The sequence below is a fragment of the Bidens hawaiensis genome, unplaced genomic scaffold (assembly GCF_021521415.1).
Source record: "Bidens hawaiensis isolate Kalapana, Puna unplaced genomic scaffold, B.hawaiensis_p1.1 tig00018026_1, whole genome shotgun sequence".
Lineage (NCBI taxonomy): Eukaryota > Viridiplantae > Streptophyta > Magnoliopsida > Asterales > Asteraceae > Bidens > Bidens hawaiensis.
The window spans coordinates 292,714-308,818 of record NW_027492718.1 but is presented as its reverse complement, the minus strand read 5'-3'; the positions used below and the strand labels follow the sequence as shown (position 1 = coordinate 308,818).

At 34.0% G+C, this 16,105-nt stretch overlaps 1 pseudogene across 1 annotated transcript; it reads right to left on the bottom strand.

The window, feature by feature from the left end:
- Positions 1-8,439: 8,439 nt before the first annotated feature.
- On the bottom strand, positions 8,440-15,280 carry LOC143555216 (protein transport protein SEC24 C-like; annotated as a pseudogene). The gene is made up of 24 exons (XR_013139165.1): positions 14,558-15,280; positions 13,284-13,517; positions 13,121-13,195; positions 12,941-13,039; positions 12,753-12,864; positions 12,542-12,669; positions 12,326-12,445; positions 12,145-12,225; positions 11,980-12,057; positions 11,792-11,884; positions 11,641-11,695; positions 11,469-11,545; positions 11,314-11,385; positions 11,151-11,234; positions 10,943-11,062; positions 10,783-10,851; positions 10,625-10,702; positions 10,391-10,529; positions 9,728-9,892; positions 9,462-9,607; positions 9,203-9,382; positions 8,880-8,968; positions 8,751-8,782; positions 8,440-8,638 (listed from the first exon to the last, which is right to left on the bottom strand). The product of XR_013139165.1 is annotated as a protein transport protein SEC24 C-like (transcript).
- Positions 15,281-16,105: the final 825 nt, after the last annotated feature.

Below are 16,105 nucleotides of genomic sequence, written 5' to 3'. Positions count from 1 at the left end.
AAATTAGCAGACTACTTTTCCTAGCTTTTATTCTTATTTGGTGCAACTGTGGAAATGGGTTGTGTGGTCACGTTAAAGTCAGCCAAGGAATCACATGGGCTGAAATTTGTGAATTAATGGTTAGGGTAAGAGTAGGCATAGTTAGTTTAGGTTTTCTAAAGTATTAATTGTAATAATTATAGTATGTTATATACATAAATAGTCACAATCTAGTGTAATTATGTGTTTATGATTTCCGCATACGTGAAACAAAGATACTAGGAGATTAATATATTTATGTTAAGGATTGCACGTATATATAATCGTGAAATACTAAAATTTGTCCATTTTCACAAGTTTGTTCACCGAATTATAATGTACCGTTACACTTCGGACACAGTTCAGATTCGTTATTTATATATATCTATATAAATATATTGTGTCGTTTTTCCTTTGAAATATAAAATAATTATTTTACTATTCAAAATAAAGTATCACCAAATGTTATGTCGGGTGTTTGTGAGCATGGCGTGGTAATCATGTAATTATCTAAGGTACATATTATGAAATTATGAATGCATGGAATTTACTAGACTTTAAATGTAATAATAAACATGTATGCGTTTAAGGAGCTCGTGGTTAATAATAATGTTTAATTATCGCTAATAAATTATACGGGTATTGTGAGTTGTCACACTAGTAATAGTTAATTATAAATAAATTGGTTATAGAATGTCATTTCAACAAAAGATTATATAACTAAGCACAACACCACTAGTAGTGTGCGGACTAGTTTGTGTGATTCACAAATTACCTCCCACTATCGAAATAAACACAACCACTTATTTACAAAAAAATAATAGCTCAATAAATAATAATTGTTTTGAATCGGTTTTGTAAAACAAAATCTTTGAATTAAAAAAAAAAGTTTTCAAAATCAATTGTTTTGAAGTATTTTAGAAAAATGGGACGAAAATAAAAGCGTAAATTTTGTTATTTTTAATTCATTTTTTTTTATTTTACTTGAATTAAAAAACATTCTTATTTGTGGATTATGTTGCACATGGATCATCAATGAGTCAACGCCCAAGAACAAAAGGTCCAATTCACCCTCCTCCTGATCTATTATTATAAATAGATAACATCAATTCAATTTAAATAGAGCATTCCCGGTAGTTTCTATATCTTTATCTGTAACAACCCGCAATATCCGTACAATTCTTAAACAATAATTAGAAATAATTACATTACATAAATGCCCTAGCTAGGTGCATATTCATTAAATCATCAAAAGTCTAACAAATTGTGTCCACTTATATCATACACGTTAGGTGATTATAGGGATTACCACGTCACGTGCGCAAACACACGTCACGACGATTGGTGATACTATATTTTATATGGTAAGATAATACTTTAACATTTCAAAAGAAAAACGATAATATATATATACATCATTATTATCTAGCATTAAATGAGTGTAAATCTAGCGTTACATCATTACGATTAGAAATGAGTGTAAATCTAGCGTTAAATTATAGCCTCTTAATAATTTTACTACACAAGCTTGAGTATAGTAAACACAAGATCTAAACTTAGTTATATAAGATTATAGCTAATAAAAATTAAGATAATTTGCACCTAAACTAATACTTGGCCTAACAAAAACAAACCTAGGCTACATTTAATACATGTAGAATCGATTTGTGGGATGTCAAATTGTCAATAAACAAAACACATGTATATTTGTTTTCATAAAAGGGGGATAATGCATTATTTATGTGATGTCCATACTTTCACAAAAATAGATATAAAATAGACAATATTGGAGAAAGGTGGAGTTGTACTAACACCTATTGATCGGTTTCCATTGACCAATATTTTGACACAAGCCATGTACATATCATCATAATTAATTACAGAAATGGTAAATGGAGTTGGCATCATGCATTCAGTTTTCTTTACTAGACAAAAGAACACACTCAAAATAGCTTTACACCAATTAAAATACAAGACAAAACTACTCAGTGGGAAAGGTTATTAAGTGTATACCATTTCAATTCTCCTTATCCAAAGCATGCCTCCACCTTTCCCATGTATTCACATCAACGGTTCATGCACATACATAACCAAATTAACATTTAAGTTTGAAAATGTGGTTGAGTGGTTATATAAGACATCATATGATTTGAAGAAAACTCACACCCCTTTCAAATATATGCACAAGCACACCAAACTTTTCTTCTCTGCCCTATTCAAACCAAAAACAACTCAGTCTCATCATAACCATTTTTCAACCTAACAAACAAGGCACTAAAATGAAGCAAGAAGGTCCAAGAAGGTGAAATATACTAGAAGTTTGTTTGGAGTGCTCAAGTTCAGTATCTTTTCTTCAACTCCGTCATAGGCGAAGTGAGCATATATCTAACATAATCTTTTATTTATATACTTTCATTATGATTTTATGTTATAAGTGCTCACACAAATGTAAAATGTAACTTAAAATATATTATAAAAGTATGAATCTAGCATCATGTTAGTTTAGATATGGTTATAAAACTATGATGATGTGTGTTATCTTTGAATAAGTATATAAACTCTGATGGAGATAATAGTTATTATTAGTGTTAAATGTACGTTTAAATCTATATAACCGTTACTTATTACTTTTAGAGAGATTTTTCATGATAAAAAACATAGTATAAAAGTTTTATTTAAGATAATTTGTTAAAATGTTATGTTTATTAGATATGGAGTTCTCTACCTAACTAGATTATGTATAGTATTTATTTTAAGTTACAAATAATTCGATTAAATATATACTCTAAAATATATATGTAGTAAAAAAATATTTTTATTAAACATTTTCAAGGCACATACGTATTCAAAAGTATATATATAGTTATATATACATAAATACTTATTTTGGTTATCATAAAATATTTTTCACTTAATATGACCAAAAAGTGTAATTATATTAAATATATAGCTACTCGATTTTCTCATGAAGGTTATAAAGTTTATAGTGTGTATAAAGTCTTTTACTTAAAGTTTTATTAAAATATGTATGTTATTCAAAGTATATATATATATATATATATATATATATATATATATATATATATATTTATTTATTGATAAGTAATTTCTTAAGTGCGTATACAAATATTGTCAAGCATATTTCTAACTTAGTGTTTTACCTAAAATTTAATCATGAGGTTTTGATAAATGATTTAATCATGAAAGTATATATGTGAGAAATCATTACTTGCCATATATATTTTAAACATTGAAACTCAACATTTTCAAATCAGCGGGTTTAATCATGCATGTAAAACATATGAACTTACCAATATTATCTTGACTTTTTAAGTATGTTTTTTCAGGGTATTAAAATAGGAAGAAATATGTGGGCATATACAAGCATCGCATCGTATGTAGGATCGCTACGTTAATCAATAACCGTGATTACTCATGAGAGTCGTGTGCCCGCATTTCGCTCTAGCAGGTGTGGCACTATCTATATAATTACACTAAAAACACTAATATTCTCTCTTCCACGCACAACCACTTTTAAATATATTAAAAAATATATAGAGAACGAATAGTGTTCCTTCAAATTTACCAATCTCTTTGAAATTTTCTCTCTCCATCACTCACAACCACATACAACATTCTAAAAAAATTTAGAGATATATCTCATATAATTAGAGCATTCCAAACACCTTCACAAAGATGTAGAGGGGTATAAGCTAGTAATGTGACACCTAATCCTATGAAAATTTTCTCTCCTTTGTTCCAAACACCCCTTACATCAAAATTTATCAGCCTAATCCTTGTTAGCATGCCAAAAGCCCCCATTCTCCTAGATCCATTTCCCCATCAAACATCACCAAGACTACCTCAAGCTATGGCAAGACATGGTTAAGTCTTTGAAACAAGCCTGAGCAGCAATTTTGGTTCTAATTGCTTACATGCAACTTCATAAGAATGCCAAGAGCCCCCATTCTCCCAGAGTCGTTTCCCCATCAAACATCACCAAGACTACCTCAAGGTATGGGAGACATATTTAAGTCTTTAAAACAAGCCCGAGCAGCAATAATGGTTCTACTCTCATACATGCAAGTGCATCACACTGAAAAAGGGTATGAGCTTTCAATCCTTATGTTTGGTACAAGCATGTTTGTATGATACGTCATCTGGTTAGGTCTCGAATATCATTATATCCATTATTCAACAATTACGTCTACACATGCTATTGTTAGATTTATGGTATCCATATGCTTTGGAGGCACGGTGTTTGCTATTGTGGGTCTTCTATAATCCAAATTTAGCTTTGGCCTTGATAGCGTGTGTAGGGGTTTTTTTATTTTTAGGGATGCTTGTCCATGTATTCTACCACAGATCTCCATAACATGGTTCTTGAGGAAAGTTGATTAAGAGTTAGTTTAATGTTTGTTTTTTTAGTGTTGATGCTTGTCTGGTCTTTTTCAACATAATGTAAAGACTGAAATAATTTTTGAACTATTTAAAATCTTCTATCAATTAAGTTATAAACACTTTCTCAATATCCACATTCATAAATCCCTAGCAAACAAAAACTAGTGTTCTACTCATCCCTAGACATTACGCATTAAACGTCCTCAACTCCTCATAAGACTCCAATTAGCCAACGCCACTTAACTCGACATGTATGCATTGTCTACTTTAAAAAAAATCAAGAATTTAACGAAACTACACAGGAATCAAGCTTCTTTTCTCAACTTATGCTCACATGGCATTTCGTACAAGTGGGAGGTAACGTTTCTAATGAGTCACACAGGCATTACACATCACCTTTCAATATGATAATTAATGGCAGCTAAAGTTTAGCATCAATTAACTTACAACAAAACAAGATAACCTTAAAATCTTAAACAACAAACTTACTTGTCAAGCTATGCGGCACCAAACTTTAAAATCTAAAAATGACCAATAAGGTGTTGCAGCGGGAATTTGCAGCACCAAACTTTGTAATTGTATTATATAATAATACATATATGAGAAGAAGCATTGATGCATAAAAGTTTAGGATTTGGATCAAATACAAATTAGGGTTAAACCGATTATACCGGATTTTGGTAAGACAACTGGTATTTATAGCCCGATATTTTTAGGCGGTTTGTTAGAATATCGTACCCCCTGTTTTTTTTAAATATCGGTTTAAAGCGGCAATTTGGTTTTATAACAAAGATATTTTTGGTATATTTTTTGCGGCCCACATATTTTTAAAATGGCTTTTAACCTAGCGGGTAAAATTATAACATGTAACACAGTAAACGATGATTCGTTAATCAACCAATTTTGTATCATACAAATCCAATGTTGGTTTATTTACATTTTTGTAATTGATTAATTTCATATACAAAGTATAGACTTCTTATTTGGCTCGATCCTTGTTATGTGTAATGTATGATTCACGTATGATGTTTATTAATGTATTTTACGGTTATTTTTTGAGTTAAAAGTTTTATTTATATGAACTTTGTTTTGAATTGGTTTTGTAACGAAATATTTAAATTAAGAAAATAAACAGTTTTCAAAAACATTTATTTTCTTTTTGAAGTATTTTAGAAAATATTGGACGGGAAAACAAGTGCAATATATGTTATTTTTTAATTTATTTTTTGTTATGTTACTTATTTCTCATTGGTGGATTCTATGTAAGATGGATTATCAATATGAGCCGTTAGATTTGAAATGTAATCAACGGCCAAGACCCTACAGCCTCCTCCATGATCTTATCTCCTCCCTAGAATCTATTATAAATTTAACATGCATTCAATCCACCTTCAATTCATTTCCACTTCCTTTGTACCTCTTAAGGCTATGTGTTGCGGTGGGATTATAAAATAGGGTGTTTTGCGTCATGTGGCGTCCAGTCAGTAAAGGATAGGTTTTTGTTTTTGGGGTGTAATGGTGTAGGGGCTACAAATAGTAACATATATATGTATATATATTATGTATGTATATATATGTATCTATATAACACACACATACTAATATAATAATAATATTCATTTCTTCCTCCTCCGGCGACAAAATCCTCCCGCCCCTTATCGCCCAGGATGCCGTGCCCCCCCCCCCCTAATTCGCCCAAATTCGCCCCATTACGAATGGCCTAACAACATGCCAAGAGCCTCACACTCTCCACGAGCCATTTCACCCGTAAACACAACCAGGATTACTTGAAAATCTGGCAAAATGTGGTGAAGTCCTTAAAACAAGGCTGGGCTGCGATTTTTGTTCAAATCGCTTATATGATACTGCACAAGGATATCAAAGGATCTAAGGTTTCAGTTATTGCATTTGGTTCGTGTATGTTGGTATCTTATGTCATTTGGGTAGGTCTTGAATTCCATTACCTCCACTCCTCTTCAGATCTGTCTGCAAGTCCAATGGTTAGGTTTTTGGTATCCGTATGTTTTTCAGCGACGATGATTCCTTTTACAGGCCTTCTCATGGTTCAGATCTATGAACTAGAGCTAGTTGTTGTCGTTAGGGGTTTTTTTATGTGTAGGGATAATCCTCCATGTATTCTACTATAGGAGGAAAGAAGTTGATTAAGAGTTGGTTTTTGATGTGTTTAGATAGGTAATTTTGGAGATAGGGTTTTGGTGTTAACTTTAATATATTATGAACTTTAAAATGCACTCATTGAATATTAGTCGATCGGTACCTATCAGTTCCGGCCTCATCGGTTTCGGTATTTCACATTACATAATCTAAAAGTTTGTGAGTCGCGTTTACGAAATAGGATATTGATTGCAATTCAAATGCGTTATTATAAGAAAAAACAAACCTAACATCAAATTCAGTTTAAACAAATATTTGTTAATTTATAAAATGGGGCAATTAACTTTTTTTTAATTGAGAATCCCATTTCAACTATCATCCAAAAGGTAATGGTGGAAAAGTGAAACTACAATCATACACAAAGAAATTTGCTGGTCGGTCAATCTTATCTAGATAGACCAATTTCAAAGATTACTCCCTAATCCAACTAAAGGTTAAAGTAATAACTTTATTAGCACTCATATAACTTTTTTTTTTTTTTTACAATTTAATATTTTAAATTACATTAAATGACTAAAACGGCAACAACAACAAAATCAATGGATGTTAACACTTATTGCTTAATTAGTGTTTTCACTATTGCGATTTTCAATTTCAATAATTTATTATGTAAAGATTTATACATGTAGTGTTGAACTATACTTATACAGTCCCAAGGCCCAAACCAAAGTGTGCAACTAAAAGGTTAAAAGTGAAAGGACGTCAATACGGCCGTTCCACACTTTGGCGGGTTGATAAGGTGGTTAAGGTGAAATAGGAGGTCTCGAGTTCAAACCCTATAAGATGCAAAATTTTAGTCGTTCATGAAAAAGAAAGAACGTCAATACGAGATATCAAAACCGACAACAAAATCAACGATTTCGAAAGAAGGGAGGAAAATCACATATAATCTGTTTATTTGTTAACAACATTTGCTGTTAATTATAGTAGATTATGTACACTATATATTAATGTTTCTAGGTCAATAGTAAAGAGAAGTAATGTTAATACTTGTGAAAATTAATCAAATAACTATTATGGTAATATATTAGTAACAAGTAACATGACGAAATTGTTGTGGGTTATACAGGATCCACTGCCGGAACTTGTGCAAGGTGTGCAACCGTACATGGCCTATATATTGAGTCGGTTTTTAATCGACGAGTCACTAATTATCCTTCTCATATCTGTTTCAACCACACCATTTCTTCAATACCAAAAGCTTTCCAGGAGTAGATCTAGATGCTGACTACACTGCAACCTCAAACGTACGTTACACTCATGATTACTTCCAAACATTTTATCAACTAAAAAACATCATAAAGATGCAGAGATCAACTAGAAGAGGAGTGTAAACATCTTGTACATCAGAACTATGAGCATCATAATTCCTGTTGCAGCCGTTGATACATGAAGCAACTCTCCTGCACCAATCAGATTATTATAAGTCAAATATATAAACTATTAAAAAAAGGTAATATATATAATAATAATACTAATTTTCAATAACTTGAGCATGCTGCAATGAACACAAACTTACAGTTGATTGATGAAGGGTGGTGGCTTATTAGTTGTAAGGCTTTATTGCCATTTAATGTTTGTTTTTAATATCAATGAAAAAAAAAGTCTATATTGCAAATAAGTTCTCTATGAATTTCTATTTTTTTGGACCATTGATTAAACACGCATTGTGGTTGGGATATCTTGAGTAGTTAGTTTCCAAACGGCTTTGGATAGTAAAAACTCGGTTCTGGATATGGATTTTGGTACTGAATTGTATACCCTATTTATACCAAACTAATTATGCAACATTACAAGAAAGGACTATGATTTCCAAACTTTTGCTCAACTAAGTTTCAACAAAAAGACTGCTATCATCATCATTATCATCAATCACATGTTGTAAATGAAACAATAATCTATTAAGCCATTTTGCTTTGAATTTGCCGGTGAACATGCACCAGGAACTCCACATAGGACAGACCACTTGGAGCCTTGTCTTCCACCATGTATGAGAAAATAGACCTCCTGAAACCCAAAACAATATGACGTACTCATATTAGACCTTTTATTGTAAAATTTAATCATTCTTGCAAACATGAGAGATTTCAAACATATCATAAGAATGTGCGAAGAAAAACCCATAAAAGAGGTGAAAACAGCTTGATTTATGTTACCTGATGGGTCTCCTTTCTTGCATAATTTTAAGCTGCAAGAAATATAAAAAACGTCAAGACAAAATGCGTGAACATGATAAGAAAACCGATCCAAAATATTAAAAGAAATGGAACATGTATCAAGCTTACCGAAGGTAATTGCATCTTTGGCTCCTGATCTCATTTATGACCTCATTTAGCTTCTTGGATGAAGGATTGTCATATTGTTGCAATACAAACTGAACATAATATAAAAATAACATTATTGCTATCCTTCGGGTGAAGTGAAACCAATTTGGCCCTTTTTTATAAAAGAATGATTAAGGAGCTTATATGTATTAAAAATGTACTTTGGGTGACTTTCAACCTAATTAACCTTCTCTTCTAGGTATTTTATTGTTGACTGTTTGAGTTTGAGATAGCCTACAACCGAAACCGACCTGGCCCAATCCGTCAAGTAAAATTGGTCGTACCTGACTAGGAATTGCGTCAACAGAAGAAATGCCAAACAGTTGCCTCATGGTATCAGGATCTGCAGTGCTTCCTATATAAATTAAGCAGTCCTCACCGTTTTCAAGAAGATAGATTCCGCTTTCATTCACTTGTTCACTTGATAGAGGAATAACAGCTGGAATAGCAGATCCCTCTGTTTCCTGTAACCTCAGAAACAGTAAACATAGTAGTAAGTCACCGTACAGAGGAATGAAAACAAAACAAAACCTCTACGTTTACCTTTAACTCAAGATCATGAATGCTTATCATCCTAGGGTACACAAGTGGAATTGCCAGCTGTGCAGACAGAGGGAAAACATAGTTGATCCAAAATGATCGATCATCTATCCGTGCATCAGTTCTCAATCCAATACTTTTAATTAAAGCTAAAGTAGACCCAAAATTGAGATTAATCATCAACCGATCCAAAATAACGATCAAATATGAGTAAAAGTAAGTGTAAAACTATGATAAAAAAAAAGAAAGAAAAAAAGAAAAAAACATACCAAGAGTGTACAAAGGCAACAATTTAAGTGCTTCCGGAAGAATAAGTTGTCCTGATGATGAAACGGTAGCACAAAATTTGCGATACGAATGAAGAATGCTGATGCAAAGATTTGTCACTTGTTCTCTTACATGTAATAATGGGCTTGTAATAATTTCATTTGCAGCTGTAGCATATAAAAATTTATAGATACTTTACCTCTCATCATCATCATCATCATCATCATCATCATCATCATCATCATCATCGTACTCAGTATATCCCACCAATAGCAAAGCTATGGTAGGGTCTGAGGAGGGTAAGATGTAGGCAGCCTTACCTCTACCCCATAGGGATAGAGAGGCTGCTTCCGGTGAGACCCCCGGCTCGATAGTAGTTTTGCATCAAGCCTTGGACATAAGGCACATAGCACTCAATCATCGGGACACCGGCTGATCGGTGCATGTACCCTTATCTTTCAGCTATCAACGCCACTACATGATGCCTGATTAACCGTCCGTCACTTTTAACGTTATTTTCACGAGATTAGTAAAATAACGTCAAAATTAGTGCAATTTCACTTTTGCCCACCCGAGGGTTCACACATATATACATCATATGTGCGCACCGCAAGCAGGGCTATAGATACTATGATAAACAATAAAGATTTGTGAGAATCAATTACCTTGTTTCAGAAAACATGAAAACTGTGTATCCAAGTCAGCTGCACGGAAGAGATTACTGAGCATAGTTGTGCATGGTAAGGATATGGTAGACACGCGTATTCTTCTTTGCCCGTATACAGTAGTATAAAGAAGTGCACACTAAACAATATAAACAGTTAATTATTTAAACATACTATACAAAAATTTTTTAGTCAAAATGAAGTTTAGTAGGTCATTAAATAATAAATGCATACCTGAAAAGAACATTCGGTACCATCTTGCAATTTGTCATCATGTTTCAGAGTAACCATGATGGATTTGTCACAATCGATCTGAGAAAGAAAAAAGGTTCGTTTAAAATCTAATAATGATTTAAGAAATGAAACTGTTCAGTAGTGAACGTTAAACGAACCGCAGGTAGGTCCACATCCGTTGGAATGCGCTTACAGAAGTTTCCAGAATATTCTTGAACTTGAAGACCCTGAAATTAATGAAAACAAAAATATATAACCACTTTTAGTGACTAAAATAAATAAAATCAAATGGTAATTATAGATGAAGTGAAGGCTGACCTGGCTGCACCTAACACGCATCACTGCTTCAAACCCTTGAGGCCTCGTGACATTCCATCGAAGATCATTGTAAAGTTTTGCAGGGTCTGAAAGAGCAGAAAAAGGGTGATAATAATACACCTGGAAAAAGTGTGAATAAAAAATTAGTAAATTAGTATTAGCATGCAAATAAAAAATTAACAGTTGACAATATTTTACTAATGACCACCTGTCCTCCAGTCGTCCTTGAAATGACAGATATGGAAGCAATGTCCACATAACTTTGGGTAGTAAGAAATACATCAACAGAGACCTAAAATTAGTGAAAATAAGTATTAAAGAGAAAAAAAATATTATTTTTTAATAAAAGAAGCAAGTTAGGGGAGCTTTACCTGGTACTCCGCAAATTCAATAGCCATTGTCTTTAAAGTATTGTCTACTGGTTGAAGTAGTTTATGAGGTTCCTGAAATATAAGAATAATAAAAAATTAAACCTGAAATATCAGCACAAGAGGGTATTTTAAAAAAACTGGACATATTTATATACCTTTTCTCCTGCAGATATATTAGATCTTCCTTCAGCTTCTCTAGCAGAAAGAGCGGCGATACCAACAGAAGGCAAGACTAAAGTATTAAACAGTGATTAGAGAAGAATACACATTTAATATAGTATCATACATATGGAATACAAATTCTTAACTAGAAAGTTATGAGCTTACCTGATTGGAATACCAAAAGCTTGCCTCCAGTGTTCTTCATTGCCAAAAACGCAGCCTGAGTGACATGGAAGTAAAGGTTATTTGACAACGTCAACAAAAATCTAGTGTTTCTTTTCAAGGATAATAGTGTCAATTAAACAAAAACTAATACCTTTATTCCAGCCCCAAAAGCTGAATCAGCTGTTTTATTATTCTGAAACATAGTTGGGATGCTTTCCAGGAGTAGATGTAGATGCTGACGACACTGCAACCTCAAACATACATTACACTCGATATTACTTCCAAACATTTTATCAACTAAAAAGATCATAAATATGTAGAGATTTTTGCATCGGAAACCTCAGAAAGCTGAACAATAACATCAGTTTGAAGAGGAGTGTAAACATCTTGTACATCTGGAACTATGAGCATCAACGGCTGCAACACCATAATATTACTAGTTAATCAAACAATTTTTTTCCTTTTATACTTATTGTAATTTGTTCAAAACGATAAACCTGTTACCTGCTGCAATGCCCGTTTCAGGTTGTAAAAATGGATGGTGGAGTCAAATGTAGCAATTCCCACCATCGTCTGAGAACCCTCCTGCGCCAATCAGATTATTATAAGTCAAATATATAAACTATTATAAAAATAATACTAATTTTTTAAAAACTTGAGCATGTTGCAATGAACATAAACTTACAGGAAGATCTGCAATAGCCCGGCTGATAGCACTGCAAGCTCCAGCTGTTGCGCCAGTTTGTACGGCGTTCATTGATACATCAATGAGAAAGAAGAATACAGCCAGCATCGGATCACGCACCTGGCAACATACAAGGAATAGAGTTACAGTTAAAACTAATCCAATATATATACATGTAGGCATATATTTTATTCATAAACAAGTAGTAATCCGAACCATAAATTCCCTTGTGGCGACAAATTCAACTGTGCCTCTACATAGCTCAGGTCTCTCATCAGCATCTCTCCTTCTGCCATCTGGACCTAGATTGCATTGATATTCACGGGGAGTTTCATCTGTGAAACCTGCAAAAAAAGGATGTGAAAACCTACATACACTTGATTATATGATGGTCAACGGTCGGTCAACTGAAAATACCAATACTCACCACAGAAGTTGCAGATAAACCGCCTTCCTTGGTCAACAAACTTCATGAACGGATTGATGTAGCCTTTGCAACGGGAACAACGAACAGGACCACCTTCACCAAAATCCACTATCTGCGAATATTAACATTTAGAATTTAAGAAATATTATAATATGATAAAAGTACTACAAAAAGGATTTATGCATTACTTGTATGGGCTCCTCAGATGGATGAGGTAGAGCCAAGGGCTGGACCAACAAAGCCAATTGCATCCCGGAAGTGGTCAAAAGATCTGAAGTACAAGGAACCTGACACAACACAACGGTCCCAATTAAACTAAGCAACAGCATCCTCAAAACAAAAAGTATAAACGAGGAAGTGTAGATTACCTGGTTGATGGTACACCTCATGTACCGTGGACTGCAGTTTCCAGTATCCCTTACAATAAACTCACTTGTCGCAGGCTTCAAAATAAAGCAAAAGTCAAGAATTTTTTTTTATGCAAGTAAAGCATGCAGATGAATTGTTATAAGAGTATTAAAACTTAAATACCGGTGGAGGAATTGCTTGGTTGCCCTGGCGAGTTTCGTGAAGAAGAACCGAGGGACTGGGAATAGGTCGGGGAATTTGGCTAGGGTCGATCTTTGATGGTCCTGTAACTGCAGAGCCGCCAGCACCCATGGCGGGTGATATTGTAGCCATAGCTTGTTGATTAGGAAGTGGTGGTTGCATGCCATACATTCTTGGTGGTTGACCAGAACCAAGGATTGGTGGCGGTGGTACATTCTAATACATTTTATCAATTCATAACTCAATATACAAATCAAAGAATGAACACATAACTAGCATCACAGTGAAAAGTAAATATTTTTCAACATAAGAGCATCTAATAGTCTAACACTCTAATGTAATGTGTATTTGATGAGCTTATGACAGCAGTCATTTAAAGTCTTCACACCAAGTGTTAATTATCTCTATCCAAATAATCTTAATACTATCAATTGCCAAAAAGAAACTAGCACACTGTTAATGAAATATCCTATCACACTTGCCAATTTTAAACCGTTCTTTTTTATTCTGCACATAGTTCGAAAAAATGTTTATCTATATTGTTTTTGTGTGAACAACAAACACCTTATACACGAAGTGTCTATAAAATGCTTACCAAAATATAGATGTTAAAAACATATAGTTGATTAGTTTCTCCATTCCACAATTTCACTTTATTCTGTTAGCAAAAAATAAAAGGCTGAAAGTGTAATGTGTTTCTAGTGTAGCGTAGTCCCCAATTAACAATAATCGTATGCAAATCAAAGCTTTCAAAATTATGGTCTTCAATAGTTTGATGTGTTTAGGACTTTAAGTAAACGGACCTAGGTGATCCTGGTGGCTGGAGCCTAGGTTTTTACTTTTTAGTGTTGATATTTGCCTAATATTTTTCCAATATATGATGTAAAGTAAAAGACTGAAAGGAAAAATAAACTATTTAAAATCTTCTCCGAATTAAGTTATAAACACTTTCTTAATATCCACATTCATAAATCCCTAGCAAACAAAAACTAGTGTTCTACTTACGCCACTTAACTGGACATGTAAGCATTAAACATCGATGCATTGTCCACTTATTTTTAGTCAAGAAATTTAACAAAACTACACAGGAATCAAGCTTCTTTTCTAAACTTATGATCACAAGGCATTTCTTACAAGTTGGAGGTAATCTTTCTAATGAGTCACGCATAGGCATTTACGATGGTAGAACAGTTAAAGTGTAGCATTAAGTAAGTTGCAACAAAACATAACTATAAAATCTTAAACAATAAACTTACTTGTCGAGCTTGCATTTGCCACGGTTGAGCTCCAAAAGGAGAAGCTTGTGGTTGAGGCACTCCTTGACCCTGAGCCGAAAACGTCGGCGGTCCTCTTGGTGGAGCTGAAAACGGGGGTTCTAGTGGCGCTGGCCCTCTTGGCGGTTGGTCCGGCACACTTCCAGAAAAAGATGGTGGCTGTCCCAAAAAGGGTGGAGGTCCAGCAGAAGGTCTGACCACCTTGCATACCACCCGGTCCAAACATTGGAGGACCGTTACTAACCGGACCACCACCTGGATTAACTGGCGGCACAGGCGGACCCGCAAACGGACCAGGACGAGGACCAGGTGGTGCACTAGTCGCCGAAGAAGTCAAAGGTCCGGTACCCATTGACCTTGCAGCAAGCGGAGGAGGCGGATTACTACCAGGCGGGCCACCACCACCGGGAGCTCGGTTAGGAGCCACGAAAGGAGGCAATGTACCTTGTGGAGGCAGCATTGCACCTCTGGGAACCGCACCAGGCGGTGGAGGTCCGGGGCGACTAGTACCCATAAACGGGGCGGATGAAGGGAACGGTTGCTGACCAAACGGAGGAACTGGACCTCTCGGTCTGGCACCAGGATTAGGGCGATTAATTTGGAGGTTTTGCATATTATCAGCAATCGAATTCGGGTTAAAACTAGGGGGAACATTGCTGGGTCTAGGTCCGCCTGGAGTGGCCATTAACACAATCCCCAAATATAAAAAATTCAAAACCCCTGTTTGTTTATATGTGTATACTCCTAATTCCTCCAATTTCACAACAATTGAACACTGTAGCAGATAAAGATTCAATTTTTATACATCGACTGGTGATAATGTACAAAACCCATGTCGGGATCAGACGTAAATTGAATAAGATCTGAATAATAATTATTATTATTATTATTGAAGTGAATGAAGTGAAATTGATGGGCATACATATAAATACATATATACATACCTGAAGCTGGATAAGAGTGATAAGAGGGAATTTAGGAGAGAATAATGTGTGTAATGTAGGAAAGACCTATGGGAGACAGGATGAAGAAGAAGAAGAAGAAGAAGAAGATGATGATGAATGAAAACCAGTTACAACTACCAGAAAAAAAGAAGTATGTGAAATTGTAACTTTCTGTGATTAATGTTTTCGTTGAATGCCATTTATTATTTACTGAAATTATGTCCCATATTTTCTCTGTGATTTGACTCTCAAAACTTATTTTGAGTAAGATGTTGTAAACAATACTTTTAAAACTGTACTTGCTCGAAAATTACTTGAAAAATGTGAGTTCGATTTTGGCTCAGATTGGAAATGAGCAGTTCTACCCGGTTCGGTTTTAAAACAAGCCAAACACGAGCAAAGCTTTGCTCAGTTCGTTTTGCTTGAATTATATTTTATTTATTTATTTATTAATTATATATATATAGAGAGAGAGAGCAAGGTTATAATAAAAAGACAATGTTTCATAAGAAGTGTAGAAAATGATTTGAACCATTTGATGGTCAATGATGAAATGTTTTAATTTTGGAATATATAATTTGAAATT